Here is a 7,805-nt window from a genome sequence, read left to right on the forward strand (position 1 = left end):
TCAGCTGATATCAAGAAAAAGGGGCTGGCCCCTCAAATTTAGTGTTTAAAATATCGTTACCGTTCTAGCGATATATGAGAAAGAAAGTTTTAGGGGCTGATCCCTTATCTCCTTATAGGGGCTGTTTAGCGAAATTTTGAAGGTTGAATATTGTTAAGAACATTAATTTGAACAACTTTTTTTCTGTATTGCATTTCAAAATGTTTTTCCTTTCTGAAATATGGGTGATCGAAATTTTGGACTTTTGGCCCCTAAAAACCCTTAATTACGTAACACATAATAAAATCATTTCATTGCTTGGATACATAACTGTGAGATAAACATATTTGCTTCTATAACCTCTCACAAAATATCTCTCAGTAAAGTGCTACAGATTAAAGACTTTAGAGCCTTTTGGCCCCCTTATTTTAGGAGCCAGCCCCTTTTTCTTGGAATTAAACGAAAGCTCTTATAAAAATAAACTTTTTCTGCTATACAAGTTTTAACGAAATATTTTTGAGAAAAGATATAAACAAAGAAAACCACAAAAAATCATGACTTTTTTTCAATCTCTATTTTCGGGTCCAGGCGAGCTTTTAGGCTCTTTGAGCTAGACATTGATGATTGCCTTTAGACATATCTTCAATCTTTCGTCTATCATCCCTGAAAATTTGAACTTAATATCTTTTACTGTTTAGGAGGAGTTCAATGGACAAGCAGACCCTAAAAAAATCACTAAATCGTCAATATCTCAGAAACGGAAATGACGTCATCAATATTTCCAATAAGGTTCAGATCAACTTCTATTAGATCTGAAACTTTCATAAAAATCGACCAAGCCGTTAACGAGAACTCGCGTGCACAAAATTTGTAAGAAAAAAAAGAAAAAAAAAATAATAAAAGGGAAAAAGAAACAAAGCAAAAACAATAAGGTCTTCCGTTGGAAACGGAAGACCTTAATAACAATAAGAAAAGTGTAAAAGAAACAATAGAATAATAAGCTGAAGACGGAAGACCCTAAATAGGCAAGTAAACAAGTAAATAACAAATTTAATTTTCATTTAGCACTTCCGTTTGCCCGTTTCCTGTCCCGAGACAAAAATCCTTATTTTGACGAGATCTCAAAAATGGTGAAGACTTGTTGGATTATAGCGAGTGCAGCTCGCCGGCGCGCAGCGCCGGCGCGAAGCGAGCTCTACCGACAAGGCGGGTGTGAATAGAAAATTCGGACTAGTTGCACATTCATTCAACGGATTTTTTTGGCGTCAGTAAATCGGACCAGTAATGCATCGTTTTAATCGTCCCAGTAGTTCCCTGTAATCATGGCAATTTTTATCACTTCACACTCTCACGAGAATCAGCAAGACACATTTAGAAAGTAAAAACAATAACGATGTAAGCGACATACAGTCAATGTTACCTCTAAAGTTCACCTCAGTACACTTTCAATCAAAAATAATCGTGTTACGTCACAAACGTTTACACATTGATCCGATATATTTTTTCGGAGTCAGTAAATTTTGACCCACAATTCATAGTACCAATGGTTTCCAACCTCACGTTCCAACATCACGTTCTCCCGAGAATCAAAGTAAAACCTTTGAAAAGCTTATAAGATGTGTAATTTTAAGAACATCATGCTTTTTAAGTAAATAAAACAGTATACTTCGCATACTTTTATTTCTCAGGGGAGTTTTAAAGAGTAAGACGACAACTTAACCAACGTCAGCTTTGACGTCACAATAAGCACTGATAAGGGGAAATTACTCTAATTGAAGTTATTGTAAATCTGCTGAAATGACCAAAATCCTCTTAAAATCTTGCAAAGGCTAAGATAAAGAACAGCTGACGAATAAGGACATTTCTTCAGATACAGGAAACAGTTGTAAATTGCACTAATTTGGATGAATGCTCACAAATATTTTATTCACTATAATTACGGTAATTTCCTGAAACGCCTTTTTTTAAAGGGGTGGGTGGGTGGATGGCAGTCTCATCCAAAAAATCTTTGCAAGCAAAAAGAAAAATAAATAATGAAAATTCTAATCCTTCAGCTTTTTAGCAGTTCAATGCTTTCTTTATTTTCACTTCCATTTATTACATGCGGGGGGGGGGGGACAACACCATGTTCTTTTAACATGATAAGCAAATATTTTCAAGCGTAAATTAAAAAAAAAATTAAACTTTATTTATTTTTTTAAGTGGAGGGGCAAATCCATGGTAAGTCGATTTTCTATGTATAAATAGAAAAAAATGAAAAAAATTTTAGCATGGGGGGAGCTCTATGATGAGTCAAGTTTTATATGTAAGTTTAAGAAAAAATGTCTACTGCAAAAAAAAAGGCGGAAATCAATCAATCAATCATAATCACAATCACTTTAAAAGGGAGATGCAGTGCAATGAATATTTATATATTAAAATCTTTATTATTTAACAACATTGTATCTGAGATTAAACTATTGTTCTACATACAAATAAATAAATTATAACAAATCTTATAAACTATGAATAATGAAAATTTACTGAAAAATAGGTATGTTTTATTTTTTGGCATTCAAATTTCACTTTGTTAATTTTATTTTATTAATTTATTATAATTCATTGTTTAATCACATGCTGTGCTCGCCCCAACGGTCGCACCGTAAAACATATTAGACCTATGTATGTACATGTGTTCACATTATTGCGTTTAATCCGGCGTCACTTCCGGACGTTACAGGAAGTACACCAAATTTTGATTTTTTTAAAATATGTTGGTTATTTAGCAAGGAAGTAACATTTTAGCTATAGAACACAACAGGTCATCTACACATGATAAAAACGCAAAAAGATCTACTTCCGGTTAGACATCTCAAATATCTCAGGTAGCCTTTTTTTTAAACAAAGTACTCACAAGATCTCAGAAACTGTGAGAGATCAAGCCGCAAAACTTTTATGGATAATGGAAATTTGATTGAACATGTGTTTAACGGGTTTCATTTGGCCGTAGGACACTTCCGGTACTCACTCGAAGCGTTTTAGCAATAGAGGTTTATCTTTGACTTTAGAATATTTTTTAACATTTCACTCAAAAAGATGAACAGTAATGTACCGTAGTTAAATGTACTAAAGATATATACTTTTTATTTCTTTAATCACTTCCGTTTGTTTGTTTCCGGTCTCGAGAAAAAAAATTTTCTCAACCTTTTCTCAACGAGATATTATAACTGTAACACAATTAGCTACAACAAATTGTGTTATTATTATTTTCCTTGTTTATTTTTCACTTATCTATTTTACACTTGTCTGCATGGACATTAATTAACACCTGTACAGAGAAGCGCACTTACCCCAGGCACTCGACCAGAGCAGTGTTTGTTCATGCGTACACAGACCATTACCTGGACATCAAACTACAACGCCTCGAGGGATATGGTCACTGACTTTCCTTTCTACGTGGGAGTGATGAATGAACGTACCAACACTTGACGACAACCAAGGACACTTCGACCATGTTGCAGGGATCATAAATGGACATTTAATACCGAATACACCATCTAAGTGGCCGTGGTCACCGACTTCATGGAGCCCTATGACAGAACCATGAGAGTAATGGGTGAATGTCCTTTCATCTTAGTACTTTCATCTGTCAAACACGACACGCAGCATCAACGCTTCGTTGTTTCCTTGGACAATAATATACTCGGACTTGGTCAGGAGAGATCAGTCCTCAAATCACCATCAGTGAGGAAGAGCATACTCTCCAGCCATGCTATACGATCATGGACTGTAGAACAACTTCTCCCGTCAGAGACTGTGTTGTCTGGTGTACTTGTTGCATGGAACGATAACTTTACTTTTACACTAGTATTGGACTTTGTAACCGAGATAACTTTCTTACCTGATTTGTATTTACTTAATCTTTTGCTTCGTAACCTTTTTAAACTTATTTGAACTTAGTACCCTGTTTCCTTTGTGCTGTGTAACATAACTGAAAAAAGCTTGAACATCCAAACTTTGAGGAAAGAGAAAACAACGTATGAAGATCTGGTTTGCTATGTTATAATCGATCCGTCGTAGCTTCCGGTCCTCACCGGAAGCACTTCAAAAATTACATTTTTACGCATTGTATTTCTTTAACACAGAATTGAAATATAAGTATACACGCTTTTATAAGTCATCTATCCAATGATTAATAAACAAAGAAATCACTTCCGGTGAGATATCTCAAATATCTCAGGTAGTCTTTTTATAACAAATATTATTACAGCGAGATCTCATAAACTGAAAGTGACCAAGACACGAAACTTACATGAATGATAGACATTTGATAGAAGATGTGTTTAACCGCTATATCTCAATATCTCAAAACCGGAAGTGATCATCATTCGAAAACACTTCCAACAAGTTTCAGATCAATACCTATCAGATCTCAAAGTTTGACGTAAATCGGTTGAACCATTTCTTAGAAATCGCGTGCACCAAATCGGTAAGAAAAAAAAGAATAACTAGACACGACCTCGTTGTAAGCTAAGAGGAGGTCTTCCGTCCAATTTTAAGAAGAAGATATGACATCATCGAATTTGATTTTCGACAACAAAACATGATATGGAAAAAGGAGTGAAGTACTAATGCTTTATTGTATCATTTTCTATAAGTTTTATTACATTGCTTTTTAAATATGAAAAGATTAAACTTGTTTACATCTAATCCCTAAAAACCCTAATTGGGTAACGAAAGAGAAAATCAATATATTGTTAGGATATATAAACGTATTATATCAATCTAGTTTTAATTACTTTTCACAAAATGGCTCTCATTGAAGGGCTATAGATAATTTTTTTTAGACCTCTTTGATCCCCTAATTTAAGGGACCAGCCCCCTTTTCTTATGATCAAATGAAAGGACATTTTATTTTGAACACATCTTATCAACAAGTGTTTAGAAATTCGTAACCGTTCTGGAGATATATGAGAAGGACGGTTTTAGGGGCCGATCCCTTATCTCCTTATAGAGGCCGTTTGGCGAAAATTTGAAGGTTGCATATTGTTAAGAACATTTTTTGAACAACTTTTCTTCTGTATTAAATTTCAAAATTGTTTCCAACGGAAGGCCTTAATGATAGGAAAATGGAAAACAAAGAATACCAATAAGGTCTTCAGCTGGAAACGGAAAACCTTAATAAGAAAAGTGAAAAAGAAACAATAGAATAATAGAACGGTATTCCGCTGAAGACGGGAGACGCTATTAAAAACATTACAAACACTCTAAGGTCTTCCGTTGGAAACGGAAAATCTTGTTAATAAAAACCTTACAATCATTATAAGGTCTTTCGTTGAAACGGAAGACCTTAAAAATGATATGTACAAATCAAAGTATGAATTGCTAATTAAGTTTCCGTTTGTGACGTTTACCGTATTGTTTTTCTATCAAAGATAGAATAGGGTGTACCATTTTAATTTTAATTTTTATTATTACGGGAATTCGTCTATGATTTTCAAAGAATTCGTAAATTGTTATATGCTAAACCAAAAATGTAATTAAAAAATTGAGGATGTTAGATCCTGCTCTCAAAATTTCTTCAGCTTTTTTCTACAGTATCTTAAAAAAAATGGCACACTTTACCAAAATCGAAACAAAACAATCGGGTTTACATGTTTCTTACGGTTCTTCGGAGCATTTGTACACTTAAAGTGCAATTTCAGATAAATATCTTTTCCTTCTATTATTTTTAACGGAATGAAACATTGCATCAAGTAAATATTTATTATATTTAAAATGAATAAAAAAAAAAAATTATAAAGACAATGTTCACAATATCATTACATAGTTAATATTTCGACCTTTTTGTATTTAAATGAAGTTTTTTTTCAGTCTTAAAAAACACAACATGCCTAAAAAATTAAAACCCTCAAACTGTTTAAAAAAATCAGAGAATAAAACCAAAAGTATGGGTTTATAACATAAATTTTTAGAAATATCTTGAAATAAGCTTATTTTAGGCAATAATTTGAGTTAAAGTTTTCTAGACCTTATAAAATATAAGCTAAATATGCCAATGTATGTCGATTGAAATGTTAAAGATGGTTTGAATAATTTTTCGGAACAAAGTGAAGATATCTCATTCCAAAATCTATCTGAAAGTTTGGTTTCTATTCAAATTTAGGAAGTATGTAATACGATTGAGAAAAATGTTCATTTTTTTCTTGAAAACCTTTCGACACAAAAAGCACCTTACTAGACTCTGTAGATAAATATATTAACCTTAAATAATTAAATCAATTAAGTTTATGTTGAGTAAAATAATAGATTTACAAGTAAAAACTAAAAGATGATGTAGAATTCACAGAATATAGGTTATCTAGTATGGATACCTGAAAAAAGGACCTCTTTAAATAAAGTACCTTTTTTGTAACACTCATCTCTCTGCTTTCTGCACTTCCTACTCTGTACGTGTCTTTTATAATACTGCTGTCTTCTAAAGCTGTTGCAACGGTATTGAAAAAAGAAGATTTCCCTGCGCCGGTTTCGCCAATCATCATGATATTAATAAATGGAACATCCGACGTTGCAGAGTCCAAACAGTCTTTAAAAAGGTTGAGATGTTTAGTAACAACCTATATAATTAGAGAAGCATTCTTTATACGTTTTTATATAATGAATGTTGCAATTAAAAATATCACTGTTTTGAAAGATAAGAAAGAAATGTATGTATGTTGCGTGAAAATAAAAAAAATATTACATCGCCATTTAACTTGACTGGAGAACCACTGGTCACAGAAATTTCTGAAAAATTATATTAGATATGAAGTATAAGCAGTTTTTTTTCTTTATCCTTAAGTACGTTTTAAATTAGAAGAAAAGTATACGGATATATTTTGTGCCAATAAATCGTATCATTCTTGTCTTTATTGTCCTTTTAGGAAAAAAAATATTTTAATTTTTCTATTCTGCTGTTTCTTCACAAAAATATCCATATAATAACAAAATAAGTTGTGTGTTTCAGTGGAATCGTTACAATTCTGGTAAAAATCATTTCCTGATTTTAATATTCACAATGCTTCGGAAAGGCATTCTAAAAAAGCAACCGAAATTTGAGAGTCATTTGTATACCTATAAGCGAGTTACACAGCTTAAAATTCTTTGCTTGTAAACAAATCCTTTGTTTAAATTTTGAACGTTGATGTAAATGTTGCTGTTACAATTTCAAATCTAAAACGAATGTGTTAAACGCTAGGAACTGTTTATCTATGCTTAAAATAAATATATTGAGAGACAAATAAGCTGGAATTTTTTTTACTGGTACATGTTTATTGAACCTACGTAAACAAAAAGAAGGTACGAGCCTTGTTTACATGACAAAGAATTGCACGCCCTGTATCTTGCTTATAACTCTACGAATGACTCTCAAATTATATTTGATCATTAGAAATGCATTTCAAAAGCATTGTAAATAATAAAACATAGAAATAGAGTTTGACCAAAATCGTTAACATGCCCCTTCAATGTCTATATCGTTTTTATTTCTTACCCAAAAGTAATTTCTTGTCCTTTTTTATTGCTTCTTCCAATATTGCTATTCTTTGTTTCTTTTCAAGTTTAATCTCTAAATCACTGATGCTATTCCTGAGCTCTGTTTTTTGCCTAGTATAGGTAAATTATAATTTTATTTTATTATCAGAGGCGCTAGGAAAGAAAACATCCATTGAAACGTTAAAATATCAAACGGAGTAACACGCTAGCTTGTAATTGACACTTTCTTGAAAAAGATTGTCCGTATCTTTTAATCTAAATGTTTCCAGGCAGTTTTTCTAAAAATGGCCTTTATATAATAAAAAAAGAATTTG

At 32.3% G+C, this 7,805-nt stretch overlaps 1 long non-coding RNA gene across 1 annotated transcript; it reads right to left on the reverse strand.

Annotated features, from left to right (window-relative positions):
• Positions 1–6,365: 6,365 nt before the first annotated feature.
• Positions 6,366–7,602, reverse strand: LOC128169915 (uncharacterized). Its single transcript, XR_008241627.1, has 3 exons — positions 7,490–7,602; positions 6,701–6,744; positions 6,366–6,575 (listed from the first exon to the last, which is right to left on the reverse strand). It is a non-coding gene; the product is annotated as an uncharacterized LOC128169915 (long non-coding RNA).
• Positions 7,603–7,805: the final 203 nt, after the last annotated feature.

The sequence above is a fragment of the Crassostrea angulata genome, unplaced genomic scaffold, assembly GCF_025612915.1.
Source record: "Crassostrea angulata isolate pt1a10 unplaced genomic scaffold, ASM2561291v2 HiC_scaffold_257, whole genome shotgun sequence".
Lineage (NCBI taxonomy): Eukaryota > Metazoa > Mollusca > Bivalvia > Ostreida > Ostreidae > Magallana > Magallana angulata.